We start from the raw sequence: 16,776 nt of genomic DNA, 5'->3' as shown, positions 1-16,776 counted from the left end.
AGTGAGGGCTTCTTTTCTTTTTTCTGGGGAGCAGAATGAAAGGGAGATAAAAAGGTCGTAAGGAATGTGCTAAGGTCCTAAGGAATTTGTAATAGTCCCCTTGGAAGGCTCAGGGGCAATGGAGATACATGTTTTAGATGTATTATTAATTACGTGTTGGGTCTCTGGTTCTTTTATGCAATTCTTTCCCAAGCATGCTATCCCACTCTCTAGCCCTGGGTCATTATTTGTTTTAAAATCTTTTTTGAGGTTCTGCTTGGTGATGCACACCCGTCATCAGTAACTCTGTAGGCTGAGGCAGAAGGGACCAAGTTGGAGGCTAACTTCAGCAACTTTGCTGGATGCTGCCTCATGATAAAAGGACTGAGAATGTGGTTCAGTGGTAAAGCACCCTTGAGTTCAATCCCCAATATAGAACAACAGCAGCGAACCCATAAACTTTTGTTAAGGTGTAATTTACATATAGCATTCGTCCATTGCTAATGCTGCAATTAATTTTTTTTTTTTTGTCATTTTAAAGAGCTGTGATGTCATCACCACAGTGTAGTTTAGAACCTTTCATCACCTAAGCTGGTTACCTTATGCCTGTTCTCTGATAGAAAGTCTCTGACCCTGGAGCATGGAGGAGTCAGGGGCTGCCAGAGAGTTGCTTCGCGGTGCTGCTGGATGGAAAATAAAGAGGGGGGTTCAGTGTTAAGAGAGGTGGCAGGTGGGTAGGAAGAGAATCCTATCCCTTCCTAAGTGATCGCTGTAGTAGTGCTTCTCTTCCTGCTTTGACAGACACACAAAAAGAAGATGCTGCCTTAAGAGAGGAAGGGAAGCAAAGCTGAATGTTGGGAACTGCCTAACTGTTCTCTTAAGTTGCACTTGCAGGTGTCTGGTAGGCACTTCCTAGACTGGTGAAGAAGCATTTTGCTTTTGTGGTCTTATGACTGTGAGTGCAACGTTGTCTTTAAAATAAAAATTACCAAAACATTGCCTCTACAATGTGTAAACAACAGGTTTGCTCTCAGGTGATGAATCCAGGACCTGTCACTCTAACCTGTGTCTGCCCTGCTGTGGTGAGGGACCTCGCTGGTCACCTGCCCCAGGTCCCTCAGAGTGGGGAGCCCAGGCTGCCCAGAAGTCAGGTGGATGCCAGATGCTGCCCCGCCTGCCTGGCTGTTGAGCTGGGCCTGCGCCACCTGGACCCTGGATGTCCCTCCTGCCATCCTGGCAGCTGGGGGTGGCTGCCTGGGCTGCAGCCCCTTGGGGCCCTCCCTCAGCTGGGCCTGAGCTCACTGGCTCTCTAGCACTGTCTGGCTGGGTCAGTAAACCCAAGGCCAGAGATGCCCCCACCTGCTCAGGGCCTGGCCTGTGCTCAGCAGCAGCCACCTCTGATAGAGCAGCGGTGTCCCTTGAACCTGGGAAAATGCCCTCCTCACCCCAGGCTGCTGGCAGGGAGGGCCGCAGAACCCTCTGCCGCTCCTTGGCCAGTTGTTGGGGAGGGAGGCGGCTGGAGGGCCTCTTGCCAGTGACCCCCTCCCCAGCTCCTTTCTCAGTCCACAGACTTCAGGACTGCAGCCTTGTCCCCAGGGGGACACAGCAAGGCTCCAGGCCCCTGCCCCCGCCTGGCTGCTCCCCTGGCTGCCCTGCTCCTCCTGGTTTCTCCTTCCCACCTCTGGGCCTTTGTCCTGCTGTCCTCTGCCCAAGTCCCCCGCTGCCCTTCCACTCTCTCTCCGCCACTGTATTGAGATTATCTGGGTTGCAGGCAACAGAAATGATGTTGGATAATTTAGCGGGGGTGGTGGTGGCAGGGGACAGGGCTCCCTGGGAGGAGGTGGGGCAGACCTGGGAGCCAGGCGCCAGGGAAGTCTGAGGAGGGGGAGCCCCGGGGACCACCTCAGGGGCCGCTGCTGGGAAGAAGCACACACCTGCCTCCTGTCCTGCCTCCACCCCTCAGGTGTCCCGCACCTGGGCAGGGAGGTTCCTGTGGCCCCGCAGGATGGTGACTCCTTGTCTGGCCCTGGGGTGGGGGTGTGTCCTGAGCACGGTCCTGCTCAGGACGTCTGCCAGGGAGGGTCGGCTGGGGCAGAACCCTACAGTGCCCGGCGCACTGGCCTGTCCTCTCCAGGCTTCCGGGGGGAGACGGGTCGCCCAGGTGGCCCTGAGAGGAACCACATCCCCTGGTTCTGATGGTGTCAGTTGGCAAGTTTTCAGTTGCAGGGACAAAGCCTCAAGTGGAAGGGGACTTAGAGGAGCAGCGTGGATGAGGAGGTGTGGGCGGTGGCTCTGGCGGGATGTGGCTCAGAGTTGCCAGCTCACCTAAGGCCACTGTGCCCCTCTGTTCCATGCCAGGGAGACTGCCAGACGCGAGAGGAGGCCGTGGCACTCGGCGTGGGCCTGTGCAACAACGGCTTCATGCACCACGGTAACCCTTCCCCGGCCTCTGCCCAGCCCTCCCTGCCCGCCTCGCCCATCACTCAGAGCGCGACTCCTGCTGCCCGCCAGCCCCTTGCGCCGTTCCGGGGGCCCATGTCAAGGCGGCCTTCCTGCCTGTGGCTGAGCCCACGTGGCCTTCCAGACTCGGTTCTGCTCTTCTCCAGCCGGTGCCTGTTGTGTCCCAGGCTCGGTGCTAGATCCTGGGGACAGCAACGAGCAGAACAGGTCCCAGTCGTTTCTGTGTGTGTCCCAATCAGAAAGATCACATCTTCTGGATCGTTCCAGGTGGTGCAAATGAGGAGGCCTTGGACTCTCACTCTGAGCAAGGCAGGAGTCCCCAGAGGTTCTGAGCAGGAGGGACGTGGTGACTTGGGTTTCTTCTAGACCCTTCTGGCTTCAGTCTGTGGGGCTGGGCAGGGGCCTGGTGGAGGTCCAGGGCAGGGCCACGTGGCTAGGGCCAGGCGGTGGCACAGAGGTGGGAGAGTGTTGAGTCAGGAGACCCTAGGCCTCGGGCCCTCGGCCGGGTCCTCCCCAGCTGCCGCTCTTCTGATGAACTCAGCTTGGAACTTTCTCTTGAAGGGCCAGGTGGCAAGTGCTCTCAGCTCTGCGGGCCACAGGGTCCCTGTCACAGCCACTCTCTGCCCTTGTAACACAGAAGCAGCTACACACAGCACTGAACCAGCTGGGCATGGCCATGTGCCGTCAGACTTTATTTAGGGAACCAGGGGCGGCCACCGTGTTCCAGCCCCAAGGCCTGCCTTCTGGCTGGTGGGCGGGGCGGGACCTGCCTCTGGGGGGCTCCCCGCTGGGCCTCAGTTCCCCAGCTTTCCCGGGAGGCCTTGCCATCTGCCATGGTTTATGGGGTCCGGGCTGCTTCCTGCTGTTCGTTTCCCCCGTGAGGCTAGGTCACCCATCTGCCCTGGCTCAGTGTGCCCAGAAGCTGCCCTTGTGCCCCTGGGGCCTCCCAACAGCTCTGCTCGCCCACCAGCCAGCTGGGCCGGACCACTTGTTTGTGGGTGAGGGTAATTAGGGGTCCACCCCTGCTGCTATTCCAGGAAGGCTGCTGGGAGAGGACATTCCGCAGGGGTTCCCAGCAGTTTGGACGCTCTGGAGGGTGGGAAATTGCAGGGTGCGGCCCTTTTCTCCTGTCCCTGCCACGACCTCAAAAATAGGCTAAAATAGGAAAAAGAGCCCAAGCCCAGGATTGCGGCCTTGGCCAAGTGCAGGGCAGGCACAGAGTGGGGCTGGCGGGACCTCCTGCAGTGGAGCTGAGCTGTCCCAGAGAAGTACCCCCAGGCTGGACCCCTCTCATGCCAATACAGGCTGTCTGCTCTTTTCCCTGTGGATGAGGCTGGACGTGCATGTGGTCAGGGTCAGCAAGGGTCCAAGCAGGGGACCTGACTCCAGGTCTGTGTGGCTCATAGAGCCTGGCCAGCGGCCTCCACAGAGAGGTGTAAGTTGGGCCTCACCTGGGGATTCCCTGCCTTTTCAGGACATGCCAGCAGGACACAGCACTGCGTTCTCCTCCCACTCCCGGAATTTTCTAGCTTCGTGTTTACAGTAGAGGCCAAGCCAGCCCGCCCTCCTGGCTCCCCACTCTGGGGGAAGTAGCAATTTGTGTGTCTGTTTTCTCCAAAGAGGTGATATGGTGGCCAGACAGGTAGGGTCCTGGCGAAGTGTCCTGGGGACTAGGAAGAGGAAACACTTCCTTTGTCTTCTGTTCCGCCACCAGATCCCCCATCTTTAGGGGTGCGTCTAGGCAGCTGGTTCTCCTGGCCGCAGGGACCCGCTAACCTTAGGCAGCTGGCTACCTGAACCTCACAGGCCGGATTCCCCTGGCTTATTTCACCCAGCCCTCGCTGACAGGCCCGGGGGGCAGCACAGGGAAAGGAGGGGCCTGCGTGGGGCCCCAGTGCGGCTGCTGACCCTGACCTGGACGGATTTGTCTATCGGCCTGGGCGTTGGTCTTTCCACCTGTGGAAGGGCTGCAACAGCCTTTCCATCTGCTCAAGGGGTAGACGAGCTAAGCACAGCCACAGAGGCCTGGCCCGGAGGTGCCTGGTGACCCTAAGCCATGGCCTCGGGCTGCATCTGGTTTCTTGTGTGCATTTTCCTGGCTCATCCTGGTACAGGGGTCAGCACTTTTTTCTGTAAAGAGTCAGATAGTGGGAATTTAGGCCCTGTGTGCCTTGTGACCTGTCACACCTGTCCAACCTTGGCATTGTGGCTGGAGAGCTGCCAGCTGCAGACAGTGTTGGGGCTCTTTCCAGTAAAACTTTATTTGTAGGAACAGGTAGTGGGCCAGACGTGGGTCCTGGAGCCTCAGTTTGCCGACCCCCTTGGTTTGTGTCCGTACCTGCCTTAGCCCCGAGGTAGCGTGCGTGTGCTTGGCCGACTGTGGCTTTACTGTTCACAAGCAGGTCTTCTACCCCCAGGAGTCCTGGTGTGTGGTGTGAGGTAGGGGTCTGGCTTACTCTTTCCCGAGTCAGCGTCCCATCCGCAGAGGGCTCCGCAGTCCTTTACGCCCGTCACACCCTGAGCAGCCAGGGGGTTTGGGACACACCAAACCTGTGTGGGGCTAGCCCAGCCCTTGGCTGCCAGGTGGCAAGTGTGGCTGACGTGTGGCTGTGAGTCTGACCGTGGCTTGTGTGTCTGGGTCTGCAGTGCTGGAGAAGAGCGAGTTCAAGGACGAGTCCCAGTACTTCCGCTTCCACGCTGACGAGGAGATGGAGGGGACCAACAGCAAGAACAGACAGCTTCGCAATGACTTCAAGCTGGTGGAGAACATCCTGGCCAAGCGGCTGCTGGTAGGAGCAGGCTGGGCCCGGGCACCGTCCTTCCCAGGCCTCCTGTGGGATTGGAGGTGGCCGGAGGCCAGGTCACTGCATGGCCCAGGCGCCCTCCTCACACAGGTCCGGGGTGCTGGGCGCCCTCCCTGAGTTCCAGCTCCACTTGTCTTCCCGGCTGCTGCAGCCTGGCGCTGTGCCCGGGGACGGCCTCCCAAAGCCACTTCCCTGCCCCCCAGAGCCTGGGTCTCAGACTGGCGCCTACCTGTGTTCGGTGGCTGTCGATAGCTCTGCAATTCAGGGAGGTCTCACAGCTTTGCAGGAAGTTGACCCGCCTAGCCCCCCAAATCCTGTTTCTCTGTCCACCAGTGAGCACCAGCCCCTCCAGATGCGTGGTCCCAGCGGGTGGTGGACAGGGGCTCAGAGCGGGTCGCTCACCCTGCTCAGGTCAGAGCCGGAGTTGGCCTGGTGTGGAGACACTCAGTGCCTTCTGTGGGTTCCATTTCTCCTTCCTCTCCGGGGCTCCTGTCACACCCAGGGTGGGCTGCAAGTGCTCAGCGTGGCCTAGGGGACTCTGCCTCTCCCCTCCACCTCCGGTGCTGTCCTCGCCCGGCCCCAGCCACCTGAGCCCTTTCCTTCCCCTTCAGTGCCTCAGGGCCGTGGCCCGCTGGCTGCTGCCTGGGGTCCTTCCCCACTCCCATGTCCAGCCCTCAGCTCCAGTGTGGCCCTCAGCCACCCAGGGCAGGCCCCGGCCCTTAGCTGCTTTCCTGTAGTTCAAGCTGCTCACAGCCCTGCACTGCGGTCTGTGGTTGATCCCGGGCTGGCCCTCCCCTGCGATCAGCTGCAGAGGGGGACTGTCCAGTCCATCTTGCTGGGGAGCGTGTCTGCCGTACCCACGGAGCGCTTGGCGTGTCTGACCGGCACGGCTCCCTGGATGTTATTGCATGGCTGCGCCCATTTCCCTGTGTCCCCAGGAGCCCCAGCACCTGCTTCCAGCAGTAGAGGGCTGCTGCTCCTTGAGCTGCTTTTCCACTCCCACAGTCATGGGGCTGGGTGTCTTGGGTCTGCTTTATTCATTAAGTCATTTATTGAGCACCTATGGTATGCCAGTGGATGGGGAGACAGCGTGTAGAGAGGGGACTGTCCCTGGGTTTGCAGGAGGAAGGGGTGACAGATTGAACACACACCAGGCTCTGGCGGGAGCCAGGTGGTGCCCTCACCTCAGGTGCCTACTGTGTGCAGGTGGGGCTTGTATTTGGCCTGGTCTGGCTGCTGTGCTGCAGGCCCCTCATCTGCACCCCACCCTGGTGGCCCTGGGGCATGAGGAGACAGCAGGATCCCATTCCTGTGGGCATCAGGGTGGGGTGCCCTGGGCACCTCCTGCCTGACCGGGTCTGCTTCGGGCCCCCAGATCCTGCCCCAGGAGGAGGACTACGGCTTCGACATCGAGGAGGAGAAGAACAAGGCCGTGGTGGTGAAATCGGTCCAGAGGGGCTCGCTGGCCGAGGTGAGGCCCAGGGCTGCTCTGGCAGGGGCTTGTGCAGGTGGGAGGGCAGCTCAGCAGGTCTGGGGACGAGGGCTGGTGCTCTCTCTTGTCCATATGGGGAAACTGGGCCCAGGACCCCTGCAGGTACTAGGGAGCCGGACGCCCTGGCCGCTAGGCGCTGTCCTGGTGCGGCCCACCAGCGCCCCCTGCTGGCGCTGTGTGGAGGCCCAGGACACACTCAAGTTCTGAATCAGTTTTGGAATGAGCTGCGAAGATAAAAAACCTAAATATTGGTGGCTCGAGCAGGAGGAGCTCATTGTCCCCTGGGCATGGTCTGGAGGAGAAGGAATGGGAGGGGATCTGAGCCCCAGACTCGCAGCTTCTCCTGGGTGGGGAGGTGGGGCTGCAGCTGCCAGGCCAGGCAGCCCAGGCTCCCAAAGCCCTTTGTGAGGGGCAGTCACGAGGTGGCCACCCTGTTAGACCCCCTGCTCCACCCAGCCAGGCAGGCCACCTGTGGCCCCTGTAGCTGGGTCCAGACCCAGGCCCCGCGCCCTGCAGGGCTTCCCTGGGGGAGCCGCCTTGGCCCGCTGGGCTGTCCCTGTCCTTGAGGAACACAGGGAGGGCCCTTCACTGTGGATGGCAGTGTTTGCACTCACACGCCTGTCCTCTGCTGCCCCCAAGATGGCCGGCCTGCAGGTGGGCAGGAGGATCTACTCCATCAACGAGGACCTGGTGTTCCTGCGGCCCTTCTCAGAGGTGGAGTCCCTCCTCAACCAGTGCTTCTGCTCCCGCCGCCCCCTGCGCCTCCTGGTGGCCACCAAGGCCAAAGAGTGAGTGACCCCGGGCCTGGTGCCCAGCCTGATGGCATGCTGAGGAGGGACCAGTGCTGGGGCTGGTGGGGTGGGAGCTCTGTGGCCTGGGGGGTGGCCGTCACTGAAGCCACCATGGGATACGCTGCCCCTGCTCTTCAGTAGCCTCGGCTGGGCCGAGGGGCGTGGGCCTGGCATGCGGCCCTGTCAGTATGGACGCAGCTCCTGCCCTTCATGGGCCCCTGGTCAAGTGGGGGACAGAGCAGGGGACAGAAGTACACTGGTCGGGGCGTGAGATACGTCCCCAGCTGGGGCAGCGAGTGAGCCATGGAGACGCACAGAGCTGGCCTTAGACTGTGATAAGGTGGGCAGAGAGGTCACCAGGGCTCCTCATGGGGACTTCTGGGGGAGCAGGGCTCCAGGCAGAGGAAGCAGCGGTGCCTGGGCCTGTGGTGGGGCCGTCTCTGGCAGCTGTGAGGCCCAGCACGAGGGGTGCGGACGGGTGGGGGAGGCCAGCGGGACAGGGCGGCCAGGCCTGTGGGGCCCTGCGCCACTATGAGCCCTATGGAGAGCGGCTGGAGGTTCCGACGGGTGCGGGGGCTACAGGGGGAGAGGGAGGGGCGGCGGGACAGATGAGGTACAGGGGAGAGTCGTCCATGGAAAAGTCATGCTGGGTGTCTACGCCTCTCTTTTATTTGAGGCCAGCGCTCTGTTGCCGGGAGGGGGGCGTTCTGATGTGACAGTTTCAGTAAAAGGCCAGCTCGTTCAGGGAGATCTGAGCACGGTTTGGCCCGTGCAGGTGGCGGACTGGCCAAAGGGGAGCCAGCCGTCTGCTTGACTTCCGGAAGCACCTGGGGTTTGGAACAGGCTTAGGGGATGGCTTTATCTGGCACAAGAGGGGACGTGCCAGAACAGGAGGGACAAAGGCAGGCCTGGGGACATAGCCTGGGTGGGCGTGTCCAGGACAAAGGACGCCTGCTGCCCACCCTAGCAGGTGTGGCCCCTCTCTGCTGTGGTCGAGAACGGGCCCCAGCGTGTCTGACACTCGGGCTTTCCAACCCCTCTCTAGGGGACTGGTGGGTGTTTTGGGGGGACAACACCAAGGTGTGCTGGGCCACTTCTCACCCTGCCGTCTACGATAATTGAGTCAATGTCCACGGGGGTGCTGGCCTGGCCTCCAGGGCTCCTGGGTGTGGGGGCAGTGCAGGCAGGCCTGTGGAACTTCGGGGCTCTTGGCCACTGAGGATTGGTGGCGTGGACTCTGGGTAACTGGCATGTCCCCTCATGTGGGACTGGGCTGCCTGGTGCTGCTCTTGTTTTGGGCTGAGTTTCCCAGAAGCCTTAGAGGCAGGGGCTCCCCCAGGTGGCCCCAGGTTATGGGGAAGGATGCTGCTTTCCTATGGCCTTACCCTGTCACTGTGCCTGCGGCAGGACCATCAAAGTCCCCGACCACCCAGAGGCTCTGTGCTTCCAGATCCGAGGAGCCGCCCCGCCCTATGTCTTCGCCGTGGGGAGAGGTGAGCAGGAGCCTGGCTGACCAGCAGCAGCTCTGGGCTGGGGCTGTGTCCCCGGAGTTCAGAGTTGTGGGGACCCGTGCACCCAGCTCTGCCGACCCGGGTGCCATTGGCATTTTTCTCCCTTCCTGAAGCTAAGACTTGGGAACACTAAGCACACGTGGGCGGACCAGCCTGAGAGACACCAGGGAGCCCTGGGGACCATGGCAAGGTGACGGGCGCTGTTCGTCCCTGAAGTGGCAGCGCTCTCCAGGCTCGGCCTTGCGGGGCAGGGACTGGCCCTGGAGCCAGACTGGGCGTGTCAGGAGAAGTCAGGGTCCCACAGAGCCATGCCGCAGCCCCAGGGCCACCAGCTGGAGGCCTCTGCTCTCTGCAGCGCCTTGTCCTGGAGAGGAGACGGGCAGGTCTGCAGGACTGGGCCCAGCATTGTATCTCAGGGCTTCCTTCTAAACTCTAAAGGTCACTTTTGAGGTCAGAGTTATACCTCTAATATCTGTTCACTGAGAAAGTGAACAGAGGGCTCCCGAGAAATGGAGAGCATTTTAGAGTGAGCTTGTGATTTATCTTTGAAGCAGTGATCTGTGACTGTGGGTGACTTGCCTCCTTCTCCAGAGGACATCTGGCAGGACTGGAGATGTTTTCAGTGGTCACAACTGGGGAGGATGTGCCATTAGCCTCTAGGGCAGACCAGAATGCAGCTGTCACCCCGTAGTGCCCAGGGTGGCCCTACAGAGCCGAGCTCCCTGGCCCAGGTGGTGGGAGTGCAGGGGAGAAGCCCTGCCCTGGAGCAGCCGCAGCGTGTAGTGATCAGTGTGCCAGCAGCTCTCCGTTACTATAACAAAATACTCAAGACTGTCACCCTACATGGAGGAAAGGTTGGCTGGGCATGGTGGCACATGCCTATAATCCCAGCAACTCAGGAGGCTGGGGCAGGAGGATCCCAAATTTAAGGCTAGCAACTTGGTGAGACCTTGTCTCAAAACAGGCCTGGGGCTACCCCCTTGGCCCGGCTCTTCGCGTTTCCTCCACCTCTGAGAAAGCACCCAGCTGGGTCCAGGCCTTTGGGGACATTCCAGGTCTACACCGTAGCAGTGGGTGAACCAGCCAAGCCCAGCAAGGCTGCCATGTTCCCGAGCCCTTGCCCAGAGCCGGGCTCGGTGCTGGATGCCTCCTGTGCCAATTCCCTGGTCTCTCAGGAACCTTGTGAGTGGCTTGATTCTCGTCCCCTCTTAGCAGTGAGGACCCTGAGCCCAGCAGGTGGAGGAGTCCTGAATGATGGTTCCGTGGACAGCAGGGTGTGCCCTTGTCACCTGCCCACACAGGCAGAATCTCAGTCTTTGTCTGCAAGTCACATTGTCCCCAAGGCCCCAGGGGATGCGGGAGGAAGGTGCACCTGGCAACTGGTAGCACCAGCTCGAGGCCCGGCTTCTGGCCAGGTGGCCTCGAGGCTGCCGATCCTCCTGAGCCTCTGCTCCCCTGGCCACACGGGCTGACCCTGGTGCAGGACCACGGGTTGTGCAGGGCAATGAGGGAGACGAAGCTCTCGAGTGACCTGAGCCTGGATTCAGACCCGGCTCCTCTGTGTGTGGCCTTGGCTAGCTGTCCCCTCTGAGTCTGTCCCCTCTGTGAAGTGGGGTGCCAGGTCCCACTCTGTGCACTCGGGGGCCACTGCTGGCTCCAGGGGGAGGTGTGGACAGGTGCCTCCGGTGGCCTGCCTTGCCTGCTGCACCCCGCCGCCCTGGCCCTGCCTCAAGCGCTCCTCCCCCAGGCTCCGAGGCCATGGCTGCTGGACTGTGTGCCGGCCAGTGTGTCCTGAAGGTCAACGGCAACAACGTGGCCAGCGAGGGTGCCCAGGAGGTCCTGGAGCACTTCCAGGCGTTCCGGAGTCGTGGAGAGGAGGCGCTGGTGAGCAGCCGGGGCTGGTGCCCCCCCTGGGGAGACGTGCGGGCAGCACAGGGGGCTCTGCCCAGGGCACCAGAGGACTGGCCCCACCCCCCACCTGGGTCCCCAGCTCTGGGATACGGACAGGGGCTCTAGGCAGGGTGGCATCGTCCACCCCCTCTGCTGTCTGTCTGGGTGTCCACGGCCAGACTGTGACTTGGCCTGGGGACTCGGGTGCTGGCACTTTTCAAGGCTCCCTCCCCTGGCAGTGGTGGGGCGGGCGCCATCCAGGCTGAGGGCAGGGCGTTCCCGGGGGCCTTGGGAGCTCCAGGGACATCTGGAGGCTCCTTTAGGGCAGTGTCCCTAACCGGCCCAGAGCTGAGCGGGTGGCCCCTTGGCCCCGTCCCCTCCTCCCTGGCCGTCCCTCTCACAGCGGCTCCTCCCAGGGCCTCTACCACTGGATCTACCACACCCAAGAGGACGCCCAGGAGGCGTGAGCCGGCCAGGAGACCCCCGGAGAGGACCTGGGGGCCCTGGAGGACGACCAGCCAGACTCTGGTAGGGGGAGGCAGGGTCGCGACAGGGACAGGGCGGAGTCCTGTTCTGTGCCAGTGTCCTGCCCACCTGTGGGACTGGGTGTGGGGGGCAGGTAGGCAGGCTCTTCCAGGGCGGGGTGGACGGCAGCAGGCAGCAGAGGCAGCCAGCGCCGTGGAACGGGCTCCGGCCGCCCTCGAGTTGAGGCTCCCGTTGCATGCCGGTGCCAGGGCTTGGCTGCGTGGCGCGGCGCCCTCCTCAGTGTCGCCTGCCCCCTGGCTTCCAGCCTGGCCCCTGCTGTCCCTGGGCCCACAGCTGAGTCTGCGCGAGGACGGGCCGGTGGTCAGCCTGACGGTGGACAACGTGAGCCTGGAGCACAGCGTGGTGTACGAGTACGTGAGCACGGCCGGCGTCAAGTGCCACGTGCTGGAGAGGATGGTGGAGCCCCGCGGCTGCTTCGGCCTCGCCACCAAGGTGCTGGGCAGGGGCCCTCTTGGAGCCCGAGGTCCAGTCCCTGTCCCTGCACCTGGCGGCCATGGGCCGAGGAGGTGACTTGTCCCTTAGCCTGAGTCTGCAGCATGGCCGAAGCGGACCTGACCTGGGGTGCTGGTAGAGCCTGGACCCTCCCGGCTCAGTGGGTGCTCAGCGGCCACTGCTGCTTCTGCAGGTCCTGGAGGCCTTCGCTGCAGAGGACAGCGCCTTTGTGCAGAACTGCGGACAGCTCATGGCCAGGAGCAGCGCCATCGTGACCATGCCCCACTTCGAGTTCCGCAACATCTGTGACACCAAGTTGGAGAGCATCGGCCGGAGGATCGCCTGCTACCAGAAGGTAGCTGCGCCCCAGAGGTCTCCACCGCTGGCTGCCAGGCGTGGGACCTCACCTGGGGTATTTTTTTTGTCAGTGTCAAACTCCAGTCCAACTTTGCTTAAACAGGAAATTTTATGGGTTTCTGTCACTGAAGAGTACAGAGGTGAACTTTAGGCATGGTTGTATCCAGGCTCTCAATCGGATATGACACTATTGCAGGAGTACGGCCACTCTCCGTCCCTCGGTTTTGTTCCCCACGTGGCTTCACACTCGGGCCGTGAGGTGGTGGCCCTCATAGCTCTGGCCTTAGCGCTATCAGAGGGAGCTCTTGCTGGCCCTGTCCTAGTCCCTGTTGGGGGGAAGGCAGCCCTGCCTGAACCTCAGAACTGAGCCAGGAGAGACGGTTCCTTGAGGCCAGCTTAGGTGCAGCAGCTGACGTGGAGAAGTGGGTGCAACTAAGTCCTGAGGCCTCCACGCCCCGGCCTCTGCCTGGCCCAGGAGGGACAGTGTGGGGGCAGTGCTTCCCATTCGGAGGCCCTGCTTCCTAGGGGTGGCCCAGAATCCCCGGTCCCCTCTCACGGTCCGTGCCCCCTCTGTTCTCAGTTTGCAGCTCAGCTGAGGAGCCGGGTCAGCCCCGCCTTCAAGCAGGCAGCCCTAGAGCCCCACCCCCTGTACGGCCTGGACTTCTGCCCCACCAACTGCCACGTCAACCTCATGGAGGTGTCCTACCCCAAGACCACCCCCTCGGTGGGCAGGTCCTTCAGCATTCGCTTCGGATGCAAGCCCTCCCTCATCGGCCTTGACCCTGAGCAAGGTACCTGCTTGTGTCTGTTAGAGGTGGTGCTTAGACTCACACTCTGGTACCTCAACAGAACCGTGTCTGGGGGCCGACAGTCCAGGCTAGAATGGTGGCTCCGTGGTCATTAGGAGTCCAGGCCCTTCTATCTTTCTGCGTCACCATCTCTAGAAGGGGTCTCTAACTTTCAGGGTGCCTCATGGTGGAGTATGGCTGCTGGTGTGCCAGCCACCATGTCTGCATTTCCAGACAGGAAAAGCCAACCGTGGTTAAAGGTGTATTAGCATCAAACTGAAACTGTCTTCTTGAGGTAACTTAGTGGATCAAGATTCTGAAAGGGCAGTTGGACGCTGTGGTGTGCACCTGAAACTGAGGCAAAGGATCACAGAGTTTGAGTACAGCATTGGAACTTAGTGAGACCCTGTCCTGAAATTAAAAAAAAAAAAAATTAAAAAGGCTGAGGTAGAACTCAGTGGTAGAGCATTTGCCTGGCCTACACGAGGCACTCAGTTCCATCCCTGGTACCGCCAAAAAAAGGAAAAGAAAAAGAAAGTTCTGGCAGGGAAGTTCCCTCTCCCGGAGTTCTGGGAGTGGGTCTGCTTTCGCTGACCTCCTGCCTGCCCTCCTCCCCCGCAGGCCACCTGAACCCCATGTCCTACACCCAGCACTGCATCACCACCATGGCTGCCCCGTTCTGGAAGTGCCTGCCTGCTGTGGACGGGGACCCCAACGGCCAGGCTCTCAACGACAGCCTCGGGCCCCCCAGCGGGGCCCTGGGCCAGGAGGACCGGGGCCTGAGCTTCCTGCTGAAGCAGGAGGACCGTGAGGTGCAGGACGCCTACCTGCAGCTCTTCACCAAGCTGGATGTGGCCCTCAAGGAGATGAAGCAGTACGTCACCCAGATCAACAGGTGAGCCGAGGCGGGGCCCGCGGGGCGGCGGGGGCCTCGGCCTCACTCCACAGCAGGGGAGTGAACTTGTTGAGGGGAGCCGTCCTATACACAATGGGCTGCGCTCATCAAATGCTAGGGGCACTCCTACCCCCAAGGTGACAACCCAGAGTGTCTACAGACATTGCCAGATGCCCCTGGGGGCCATAGTACCCTTCCAGCAGAGCAGTGAGTGCTGCAGCCTCCTCAGGGAGGCTGAGGCGCTTGGTGAAAGCCTTGGGATCTTTGTTCTTTTAACATCCCAGGAAGATAGAGAGCTGGACCTGAGGTCCCCCTTGCTGTGACACAGCAGGGCGCATGCAGCACCCCCTGTGCCAAGGGTGGGCACTGAGTGTCTGCAGGGCAGCAGGGTGGGGCAGAGCAGGGTTGATGGCACCTCTGGGATGGGCAGGCCAGAGGTGGGCCATTCTGCATGACAGTGACCCCTTTCTTCAGCAAACATGTGGGGGAGGAGACAGGACATAGCCATTGGGACCCTGGAGACCAGCCACCAGAAGCAGCCTCTGGATGGGGCTGGGGCCCTCCTGGATGTGGCCCTCTAGGAGATGAAGTAGTACATCACCTGCCTGGAGGGGACGATTTTGAGAGTGTCAGGAACACTTGAGCAGGGACCAGGTACTAAGGGGTCTAAGGAACTGCTGATTCCGTTCTGCAGAGTGAGAGGCACATGGTCACCTTAAGACAGGGCGTCTTCCTGGAGCCTGTTGGCATTTTGGGTGGGTCATTCTGTGTTGTGGGCCACCCTGGGCACTGTGGGTGGGTGGCAGCGTCACCAACCTCTATCCCCCAGAGGCCCTAGCACCCCTTGCCCCTGTGGTGACAACCCAGACCATCTCAAGACGGCGTCCAGTATCCCCTGCAAGGCACATTGCCCCTGGGGGAGATCGGAGGCTGAAGAGCCCTGTGCTAGAGTCACAACGGGGATGGACAGGGTGACTTGCTCTCGAGGCTCTCTTAATCCTCAGGGCTGGGAGGGGGGGCTGCAGGGACAGGTGGACCCCCTCGTGCTGCGCCCCTGCTGCAGGCTCCTGAGGTCCTGTTGCGCTCTCTGCCTCATGGGTGGGGACTTCTCTGTGGAGTCCACGGCTGCAGGCTCAGGAGCCCGAGGCCTGGGCTTTACTCCTGGCCTGTTGGCCGTGTGACCTCAGGCTGCCTCTCTGACCCTCGGTTTCCTCACCTGCAGAGCGGGGCCAGTTGTGACCCTGATCTCCTGAGAGGCGGGATGGTGGCTAGCCTGGGCTTGTGGGTCACCTGTGAGGCCCAGCACTGTGTCTAACATGTGGCGTGTCAGTCCCCACCTCCCAGCCTTGAGACGCCTGTGACACCATCCTGCTGCACAGGTTGAGTCTCATGAACAGTTTGCCTCGGGCCTCTCAGACAGGAGGTGGTGGCGTTAGGGTTTGAAGGGGCTGCGGCCTGGGCAGGAACTGCCTTTTGAATGACTTTTCCTTGTGCGCGTGTTTACCTGCCATCTGTCCTGGGTGCTCTTGTCCGTGGTGGCAGAGCCCAGGGGTGTCCGAGGCCCTGCGGCCTGCCGTCTGGAAGCCATGCCCTCTGGGCCATGTGCAGAGCCCCAGCCCATGCGCAGAGCCAGGCCAGGAGCCGCCAGAAGGCGTGAACCTGCGCTCTCACCCCGGCAGGGCTGCGGGCGGCTGCGCAGTTGTGGTTGCCTTTCCAAGGGGTGACACAAAACCCTGGACAGCTACCTGTGCAGGATCAAAGGTCACAGCTGGTGAAGCTGGGGCCTGGGCCTTTACCTGGAGCCCTTGCCCTGCAGGCTGCTGTCCACCATCACGGAGCCCACCCCTGGCGGGGCCTGTGACCCACCCCTGGCTGAGGAGGCCTCCTCCTCCTCACTGGTCAGCGAGGAGAGCGAGATGGACAGGACCGACCATGGGAGCATCAAGAAAGTGTGCTTCAAAGTGTCCGAGGAAGACCAGGAGGACTCGGGCCATGATACCATGAGCTACCGCGACTCCTATAGGTGGGCATGGTATGGGTGGCCCGGGGCTTGGTGGGACGGCCAGCAAGACAGTGAGCCTCTGACCATATGGAAGTTGGGACCATGGACGTTTTGTGGAATGCGGTGGTCTGGCCCTGAGACCTGCCCAGGGTGCATCCCAGAGAGCCCACCCAGGTCCCCGCCCAGGCTGGCGCTTCCATCTGGCCTGGTAGACGCCACCCTTTCAGCCATACGTGTCCCAGTGCAGAGGAGAGGGCTGATCTGCCCACACGGTGTGCTTCAAACTTGGTTTAAGACCTGTGGTTTCTGCCAGGCATAGGGATGCACTCCTGTAATGCCAGAGCTAGGGAGGCCAAAGCAGGAGGATCCCAAGTTCAAGGCCAGCCTGGCCAACTTTGTGAGGCTCTGTCTCAAAATAAGTAGATGATAGGTAGGTAGGTAGGTAGTTAGAGCTGGGAGTGCACCTTAATGGTAGAGCACTCCGGGGTTCAGTCCCCAGCACTACAAAAATAAACGCTATTTATTTTTACTTGATCTGAGGAATAAGTCTGTTTCTTTTTCTTCTGAGAGGCTGTGAGCTGTCTTGCCACTGGTTAGATTAATTGTAACGACAGCAGTGAGGCCTTAATTAGCGGTTAAGTAGATTAGAACTCAGCTCCCTGTGCTAACTCTGCCTGGCTGCTGGTAATTCCTTACCTCAGCCTAATGAGCCCCGGACCCCCTGAGAAGGGCCTTGTCACCTTCAGCTGCAGCCAGAAGGAGTCCTAGGCAGCCAGACCCCTCTGGTGGCCAAAGCCCAGGGCTGCAGGGATGCGGCCAGCGAATGCTC

At 61.1% G+C, this 16,776-nt stretch overlaps 1 pseudogene across 1 annotated transcript in view; it reads left to right on the top strand.

The window, feature by feature from the left end:
- The window catches only part of LOC308640075 (phosphatidylinositol 3,4,5-trisphosphate-dependent Rac exchanger 1 protein-like), a 34,370-nt pseudogene that overhangs the window by 3,717 nt on the left and 13,877 nt on the right, over positions 1 to 16,776 (top strand). Inside the window, exons 3-15 of the transcript in view lie at positions 874 to 880; positions 2,338 to 2,410; positions 5,086 to 5,228; positions 6,619 to 6,714; positions 7,375 to 7,523; positions 8,934 to 9,019; positions 10,785 to 10,921; positions 11,344 to 11,455; positions 11,718 to 11,905; positions 12,099 to 12,260; positions 12,843 to 13,053; positions 13,672 to 13,945; positions 15,762 to 15,968. The product of the transcript in view is annotated as a phosphatidylinositol 3,4,5-trisphosphate-dependent Rac exchanger 1 protein-like (transcript). The remainder of the gene's footprint in view (positions 1 to 873; positions 881 to 2,337; positions 2,411 to 5,085; positions 5,229 to 6,618; positions 6,715 to 7,374; positions 7,524 to 8,933; positions 9,020 to 10,784; positions 10,922 to 11,343; positions 11,456 to 11,717; positions 11,906 to 12,098; positions 12,261 to 12,842; positions 13,054 to 13,671; positions 13,946 to 15,761; positions 15,969 to 16,776) is intronic.

Source organism: Spermophilus citellus (genome assembly GCF_964194105.1).
Source record: "Spermophilus citellus genome assembly, contig: SCAFFOLD_376, whole genome shotgun sequence".
Taxonomy (NCBI): domain Eukaryota; kingdom Metazoa; phylum Chordata; class Mammalia; order Rodentia; family Sciuridae; genus Spermophilus; species Spermophilus citellus.
Note: the sequence above shows the minus strand (reverse complement) of the source record. Positions and strands in the feature narration are given on the sequence as shown.